We start from the raw sequence: 8,110 nt of genomic DNA, 5'->3' as shown, positions 1-8,110 counted from the left end.
TCGTCGGTTCCCACGTACAGGTTCGCCGGAGCGGCGCAAGTGCACCGCCTCTAATGGTATCCGTGCGTGCAGGAGGAACGTCGTGCGGCGGACTGCTAGGTCCGATCACACAACCGGTGGCGAGTGGAGGTGTCTATTCGCAACACATGCAAACCCTAGTGACAACGCCGAAGCGATCAACATGATTGTGCCGCACCCCCACTTTATATAGGCGTCCGTCGCGGGCTCAACACTTGGGCCTCGCACGGACCCTAAAGCCCATAGGTCTACTCGGCCACAATCCGAATACAGCTCGGATCACATCCGACCACTGTCCTCGGATCCGACCTCATAGGTTCCTTCCCTTAAGCGCGCGACCCCTTAGGTTCAAGCCGGCTTGGCCGCAGTTCGGATCACCTCCGAACTGCACGGTTGGCAACCGCCCCTAGCAAGGCATGTCGAACACCAAGCAGACTATGAAGCTGGTTAGGCGAACCTGTACATCATACTTCCATTCCTTTTGCCACACAATATATGTTGTCGGGCTCAAGGCGAGTTTGTCATCCTTGTTCTAGCCCGACTTCTTTCTCGTTCCAGTGATGCCGACCACAAACCAGATTCTCTCATAATTCTTGTCGCATGGCCATGCTTATCCTGTTCGGATCACACGAGGGGTCCAGAGTATGTCTCTCCTGATCGGAGGGGCAAATCCCATCTTGCTCGGCCATATCTCGCAGCATGGGTCTGGACAAGCCCGAAACCTACCTTTGTAACTACCCAGTCACGGAATAGCGTTTGGTTGGCCCAAAGCAAGTCTGTCACCATCCCGAGTACATGCGCCAGCGCAGGTCTTAGGACATAGAACGTATGTTGTACTAGAGACTCACAGATGACATATCGCTGCGTCTCATAGTTGGGTCTGTCCGACTCGGACCTTATCTCAACTCGGATCCGACTACGTCGAATCCGACCAGATCCTTCCAAGTCCATATTATCCGGTTAGCATCCAATGCTCCATGGCTAGTGAGACCAAGCCATCGACCGTGTCATATGCTAGTCTAGTCGGCTGCGCGTCCACACAATCCTTTCGACTAGGGACCTTTTAGGACAGTCATCATACAATGCATAGTACCACAAACAAGTCACGTACTTACTGATACACATCATTGATAATGTCCAAGGACTATCTTTATTCATAAACACATAGGAAATATCATCATACATGATTGCCTCTAGGGCATATCTCCAACAGCTGCGCCTCGTCTCGACAACGGCAAGAGGAGATCCCCCCTGGGTAATCTTCGCGGCACGAGGACGTCCGGGTATCTTGGCCCGGGCATGGTGGCGGTTGTTGCCTTCTCCACCGAAGGCGGCTGGCCAGACTGATAGTGACGGATCTTGGATCCCACTATTAGCACTGGCGGCGAGTTGGGGAGACATGGTCACCGGTGAAAACCGAGCCGACTCTGGTCATGGGGGGCGACGGCGGTGTCAACGTCATTACCTTGATGAAGGCATCGTCAAGTAACTATCGTCAACCTGCTTGTGCCGCTCCGGGAGAAATCCTAAGATCTCCGGATCGGATGATGGCGGCGTTGCGGTGTCGTGTTCCCTATTGGGGGCATCGTTTGTGGAGCATCGCCGGATGGAAGAGGCGTGAGGTGGTGTGACGTGCCTTCTCTCACGTCGACGACGGCGGGTCTCGGCGGCATGAAGCAGCGGGGTCTTATCGGTGGGCATGTGATGATGGACGAGCACAGGATGGTGGCGTTGTCTGGCGCCGTGGTGGCGTCGACGGCAGTTAGAGCGGGCAAGGTAGATCCAACAGTACATCACTAAAGATGGATTGGTGGCAGATGGCTGCGGTGGCCTCGTACCCGGCAGGCGAACTGGTTGAGGAGTGCGTCCGACTGGTGGGTGCCTCATACCCGGCAGGCGTCCTGCTTGGGATCTCAGGTCTTAAATGTTAGGTTTGGCTACGAGGTCTGTTTGGTATTAGGCCCAGACTATCAACATCCCTACATCAACTAGATAGGAGTAGCGACAGATGTTGCATAAATGGTAGCTTTAATCTTACTACTATATGACTTTATAAAGTTTTATGTGAATAATTAATAAAATGACTGCATGTGGCCAAAGGTCCTCCTTCATTTCTAAAAAAACACAATGTCAACAGTCTCGTTATAAGAGGGACAAAGCCAACAATCCCTTAACCAGCACCGTAAGTGCCGGTTAAGGACATTTTTGAAGAGCTCTTATTGGACGCTCGCGGGAGTCAACAGTCGAGCGTTTGATGAAAGCTCGCGCAAACGGCCCGGCTCATAACCAAACGAAAGAAACAATAAGACGTATAATAAAAACGAAAGCAACTAATTGAGAAGTCTCGGGTGGCCTGACAGCGTGTCACGCTTTCATCCGCCGCCATGTGTCGCACTCTGGTGCTTTCTTCAGATTTTTTTGTATTTTTCCGCAAGTGTTTTTGGCATTTTAGATGATTTTTTTTCCAAATTTTTGGCTTTTTGTTTTTTCACCGATCTTTCTTAGCTTTTCAACAAAAATAAAAATAAAAAAATTACGCGAAAAACATGTTTTTCTCTTTCGCAAGAGGCATGAATTTGCTTTCGCAAAGAAGCACGGCCGTGCCTCTCGAAAGCGAAAAAACACACGTCTTTTTGCTTCGGCGAGAGACACGACGGGGTCTCTCGGAAATGAAAAAAACGTGTTTTCTTTCCTTCCGTGAGAGGCATGATTTTGTTTTCGCGAGAGGCACGGTTTTGCTTCTCGAAAGTGAAAAAAACGTGTTTTATCTTTTTTTTCCTTTTGTGAGAGGCATGGTTTTACTTCCGCGAGAGGCATGATTTTGCTTCTGCAAGATGCACGGCCGTGCCTCTCAAAAACGGAAAAAAATGTCTCTTCCCTTCCATAAGAGGCACGGTTTACTTCCACGAAAGGCATGGATTTGCTTCCGTGAGAGGTAAGGTCGTGCCTCTCGGAAAGGAAAAGACATGCTCGCGGTTCGGTATTTTCGTCCTTTTTTTGCCCGGTTTTCTCGTGAGAAAAAAAGTTTCTCAAAACCTATCAACATATTATCTAGTTTTGAAGGTTTCGACACGAGTAATCCAACGGTGAAAATGGTTTAACATTTAGACGCACGGTTTAAGAGATAAAACATTTTGAATAAATGAATCTACGGAAAAAATGAAAACTCTCCGGTTAAAAACAAATGACGCATGTGCACCACTTGTAGTAACCTAAGAAGATGAGAGTGATCTTTGCAAGAAGTACTCCTCTAGTGATTTCAAACCAAAGCGTACGAGTCGACCACCCCGACCTTATGCTGAGTAGCAGCGACGCCAACCACTGGAGCGCACCTGAGTACGGCCTAATTGCAGCACCAATGTTAAAGTACATGTACATTGATAGATCTGTTTTTTTCTCTCCAAAATTTTGAACAATTCTTGGAAAAAATGTGAACGATTTTCCTTAAAATATTTGAATAATGTTTGAAAATTATGAATAAATTTTGAAATTTGAACAAATTTTAAACCTAGGGAATTATTGAAATGGTGATTTATTTGAAATTCCAAACATTTATTGAATTTATATATATATGATGAATTTTTATGAATATACATTAACCTTTTTTTTACTAGTTGAGCCATATAAAAATAAAAAATTAACATGTTTTGATATACACTGAACAATATTTAAATACACGGTGAACAGTTTTTAATATATATTTAACATTTTTATAATATATCTTTACCTACTAATAAAGCACATATAGCGTCTGGTCGTACGTCGCCGCCGTTTTTGCAGAAAAGTCCCTATAGTTTTTCGTATTCAACCCGCACCTCCTTTTTTAAGTGAAAAAACGTTTCGTTCGACAACTTTGCAAATAAATCCCTATACTCAACCCGCGGACCAGGACGGGCTCTCCTCTCTCTCCCTCGCCTCCCGATTCCAGCCGCAAGGAGGCGCCCACCCCGACGCTCATCCGGTGCCGCGCCGGCCGACGCTGGCGAGCGCAGAACCCTGCACCACCGTTAAGCCTCAGATCCTCCTCTCCTCCGCGCGCCCGAGCTCCTCGCTGTGCGCCGCCCGGGAGGGCTCGCCGCTCGACCAGAGCCTCCGCCAATCGGTCGTCGTTGTACTTGCCGGCGACCTCGCCGTCCCCTCTGCGCCGCCGTCCATCTCAACTGAAGGTTAACGTGGCTCGACTGGGCCTAGCTGGGGCGGCTGGGTATCTCCTGTTCGAACAGAGAGAGAGAGAGATAGATAAGAGAGAGCACGGGATGGAGGAAGGGGAAAACGAGAGGAAGGAGAGGAAGGAAGGGTGGCGCCTGTGAAGCTGGTTCTGGCAGGGCTCGCCGACGTCGAGGTGGCGAGGCGAGGCAGGGATCGAGCGCTGGCTCTCCCGATCCCGATCCGGAGGGGATCGAGGCTGGGCGTGGGCGGCCGTGGCTGAGGGCCGCCTCTCCCTTGTCCCTTTCTCTCCATCTTCCAATCTCCTCTGTTATGAAGTTCTAATAGTACATCAACACAAGCAACTCTTTTCAGATTAATTAAGGAATCAATCTCCCATGGTGGATGCTTGATGCAGCAGAGGGGGCCAGCTACGGCAGGACATGAGGTCTTTGGCTCCAAGTTCAGCGTGAGGAAGAGGAATAAACTAAATACAGATGACAAATACTGCAAGTCGTGAATTTTTACAATATCTAACAAATTGCATAAACATCTATTCATGTATCCGTAGGCCAAATACTGCAGGCCCGAATGAGACAACTTCCAGCCTTCACAGACTACCAACACAGCTGCTGCTTCAGCTGATGTAGTGATTCGTTTTACTGATATTTATATATTTACTTGTCATCTAATCTACTTCAGACTTAGTGGTTCTAACATTTACAGTGTTTCCTTTCATCATATACCATCACTCTGCAGTTATGCAGAAAGCCAAACACCTTTTTTTCAAGAACAAAAGCCAAACACCTTGAATAGTGTTGGCACGCCACAAACTGTTTGAGATTTTCCTTTTTGCTTCTGGTTTGGAAATACCTCTTAGAGGCATTAGGTGTTTCTGTGATACTACACTACACTGTGAGACTCCTACAAAGACGAATTTTATTTCAGTTTCGTAATCTACAAGACACAACTTCTAGCATGCTATGAGTATCTATCCAAACTGCTATGCTTAAAGCACCACCAAGAACTATTGCGTTCTGTGGTTCATTACTTCAATCTGCTATGCCTATGTGGATGATTACTTCAGTCATAACGAACCATTAGAGGATGTAGTACAAAAGCGTGTAGAATATGCAATGTAAGTGCTTTTGTTTTACTAATAATGTAAGTGCATTTCTATTGGCAGCAGACTAAAATCTTACAAACAAACTCCTTTCTTTAATTTTCTTTGCATGCAAACAGTACCAATGCTCACATTAGATACTTGAAATGATTTTAGAAGTACATCCGAATATGACCTAAGAAGATATGTCTATCACCAAACAGTGTTGTGTACATTGTAAGGACAGGTTATGGAAGCAACAAAAGAAAGAGTGCATTTGACTTTCATACCACATGAGCATGAATTCGCTCTGTCACTTTGTTTCCTCCAAGATCATAAATACATATTGACTCATTGCTGTTTCCAACAACAAGTTCACGGCCATCTTTTGAAAACTTTATTTAAAAGATTCCAAAGGAGGATTCATCATCAGCAGCAGAAAAATTCAAACCCTCATGAATGTCCTGCAATATGATAAATAAAATAAATACTTGTAAGGAAAACAAGATATTGTGAAAAAAACTGGTCAAAATAATTGGTATAAGCATTATTTTTTTGCCAAGATAAAGCACATTCATTTGGTAATCATGCAAATGGCAGGCAAGATGTGTTGAGTTTCTTCTTCATTTACATTGGTAAAATGATACCAGAAAGGCATAAATTGAGAAATGCCTTCGAACATTAAGTTTTAGCTATCCAAAGTACTACAGAAAGTACGGAATATGGTACAATTTAACAAAAAATACTTTTCATCAAACAATTTCCCTCAGTGCAACTCGACGGCTAGCTGTTTGAAAAGGGAGGGACAGATGTTATGTGGGGCCAGACCTACAAGTGGGCCACGGCTGTAACTTAAGGGGTAAGTATGTTCACGTTTTCTATTGCTACAATACAATTTCAATCATCCAACTCCATACCAGTGCTCTGGAATGATTTTTTATGGATTTTACAACTTCAGCAGGTTGAGCATTTTTCTGAAACTTCTATGCACAGGGAAGACTAGCCTTATTCTGAAACTGTGAGGAGCAAGTGAATTAAACTGTACTGAAACATGATCATCTCTCTGTACAGAGGTGAATCTAAATCCGGCCATCTCCCTGCACAGACGTATAGTAGAACTTTCTTTCTTTCTCTCATCTACCCGCAGCTCAAGGCCAGCAGCAGCAAGCCACGAAGGCAAGCAGCAGCGGCAAACAAAACAACCAGCAGCAGCAAGCCGCAAAGCAAGGAGCCAGCAGCGGCAACAACAGCAAACAGCAAAGCAAGCCAGTAGCGAACAATAGCAGCAAGCAGCCAGCAGCAGGCAGAGACGACTCCTCACCTTGTTGTTCATGGCGGCCTGGTCGGACGGATCAGGGAGGCGAGAGGACGGATGGCAGGGAGTTCCGGACGACGTCAATGGCGGTCAGTGGTCGAGGAAGAAGTAGGAGGGACCCGCGGCTTCGAGTCCGTTGTCCAGACGCAGAGCCCGTCACGGTCCCTATAGTTGCTCGGGGAGGAGGATGACCGCCGCGGCGTCGCAACGGCGGCTGATGGAACCGAGAAAGGCAGCCTTGGTTCAAGAGGTTCTTGCACGCCGGCGCCGGGAATCACCATTAATGGGATGGCAGGAGCAACAATGGAGCTAGGGAAACTACCGAGGAGCAAAAACTCACCGGAGAAACGAGGTGGTTCACGGCGGTGTCTAGCAGGCGTGCATGCCGGAGCCGGAGGCGTGGACGTCGATCCGGACCGACGGCTGGCGGATCCCGCTGGTCCCTGCGGCTGGCGTTGCAACGGCGAGCTTGACGAGAGAGGGGATCCAGGGAGGGAGGAAAAGAATGAGGAGTGAGGTAGCGGAGGGGGGAGGAGAAAGATCAAGAGACAGCCGGGCAGGAGGCGGGCGCGTGTCCCTTGCGGTGCTGGACTGATCCAGACCCACTGGTCAGTGGCAAAGGAGGAGTTGAAAGAAAATCAAAATAAAGTTTCCTAGAGTTTTCGGAGAGTATTTGACTGCCCATTTTTGAATTCGAATTCAAATCTGCCCCAACTTTGAATTTGAACTACAAATAGGTGATATAAAATTCCAATGCTCATGAAATGTTTACTAGACATATGACCTCCATTTATAAGTTTTCATGAACTTTGAATAAGGGAATCATCACCGAACAAATATATTGCAGTTCTGCCGTTTTCTTGAATTTGAACAAAAGCACCTGATTCAAATACCATAACTAATTCAAAAAAATCAGGATATAAGATATGGGTGAAATATGACATGTAGGAGCTAAGATAACATCCAGGTTAAAAATTTCGGTGACTAGGCATGTACTCATTCAATTAGGATCAGATTTGAGCATAAAGGCATCTCCAACGACAACCTGCAAAATTTCTTCCGCATCCGTCCGCAGACAGGGGAGACCAGTCCGCGGACACAGATGCCGAAGGCCGACATCCAACGCTAACCGCATACATCCGACCAACAATACGAACCAACTTCACGAAATTCAATTAAGCCGAGCGGATTTCACTCAAATTCGAATATAATTTACATAAAAGGGCGATATTTGGACCGTTCTACTAAAAAAATATTAAAAACACTAAACCCTATATCAGATGAGCACCTCCTAAGCTTGGCCGCCCTGTCCTGCCGCACCGCCGTCGGCATACGTGCCATCGGCGGCGGCGGCGTCGTCGTGACTGATGCTCGCGGAGGAACTACTCCGCCTCCTGTTGCGCGATGTGAAGGGTCGCCTTGGCCACTACTGAAGGCGCTGGCGGCCCCCTGCCGGCAGCCTTGCCCCTGCCGGTGTTGGCGGAGCAGTCGCTAAGCGACCACTCCTCGCCGATTTTAGCAAGCTCGCT

General features: G+C 47.1%; 1 long non-coding RNA gene across 3 annotated transcripts; it reads right to left on the bottom strand.

Moving 5' to 3' along the window:
• Positions 1 to 3,678: 3,678 nt before the first annotated feature.
• LOC125544301 (uncharacterized) lies at positions 3,679 to 7,334 on the bottom strand. Of its 3 annotated transcripts, none has more exons than XR_015619080.1 (4): positions 6,922 to 7,334; positions 6,588 to 6,834; positions 4,323 to 5,730; positions 3,679 to 4,229 (listed from the first exon to the last, which is right to left on the bottom strand). It is a non-coding gene; the product is annotated as an uncharacterized LOC125544301 (long non-coding RNA). The 3 variants fall into 3 exon arrangements; XR_007299374.2 differs by having other exon boundaries at positions 3,691 to 4,492; positions 5,557 to 5,730; positions 6,922 to 7,281; XR_007299373.2 differs by having other exon boundaries at positions 3,692 to 4,505; positions 5,557 to 5,730; positions 6,922 to 7,277.
• Positions 7,335 to 8,110: the final 776 nt, after the last annotated feature.

This window comes from Triticum urartu, chromosome 3A (assembly GCF_056163025.1).
Source record: "Triticum urartu cultivar PI428250 chromosome 3A, HENAU_Tu73, whole genome shotgun sequence".
NCBI lineage: Eukaryota > Viridiplantae > Streptophyta > Magnoliopsida > Poales > Poaceae > Triticum > Triticum urartu.
This window is presented reverse-complemented; position numbering and strand designations above follow the sequence as displayed.